Here is a 272-nt window from a genome sequence, read left to right as displayed (position 1 = left end):
CTTCGGCGGTGGACTTGGCGGACCTGGCGAAGGTACGGGACGGTACCCCTTTCGCTCGACCGATTTTCAATGTATGTAATCTCTCACTCGATCCATGTCTTAACGCTCGTAATCGAAGTTTACGATTGACCGAAAAAAGCTTTATACACTGTCTATATACGTTCGTACATACACGTTAATACGTACACGTTCGTACGTACACGTTCGTACATACACGTTAGTACGTACACGTTCATACGTACACGTTCGTACATACACGTTAATACGTACAC

The sequence above is a fragment of the Trachymyrmex cornetzi genome, unplaced genomic scaffold, assembly GCF_001594075.2.
Source record: "Trachymyrmex cornetzi isolate Tcor2-1 unplaced genomic scaffold, Tcor1.1 scaffold485, whole genome shotgun sequence".
NCBI classification, from domain to species: Eukaryota; Metazoa; Arthropoda; class Insecta; order Hymenoptera; family Formicidae; genus Trachymyrmex; species Trachymyrmex cornetzi.
Note: the sequence above shows the minus strand (reverse complement) of the source record.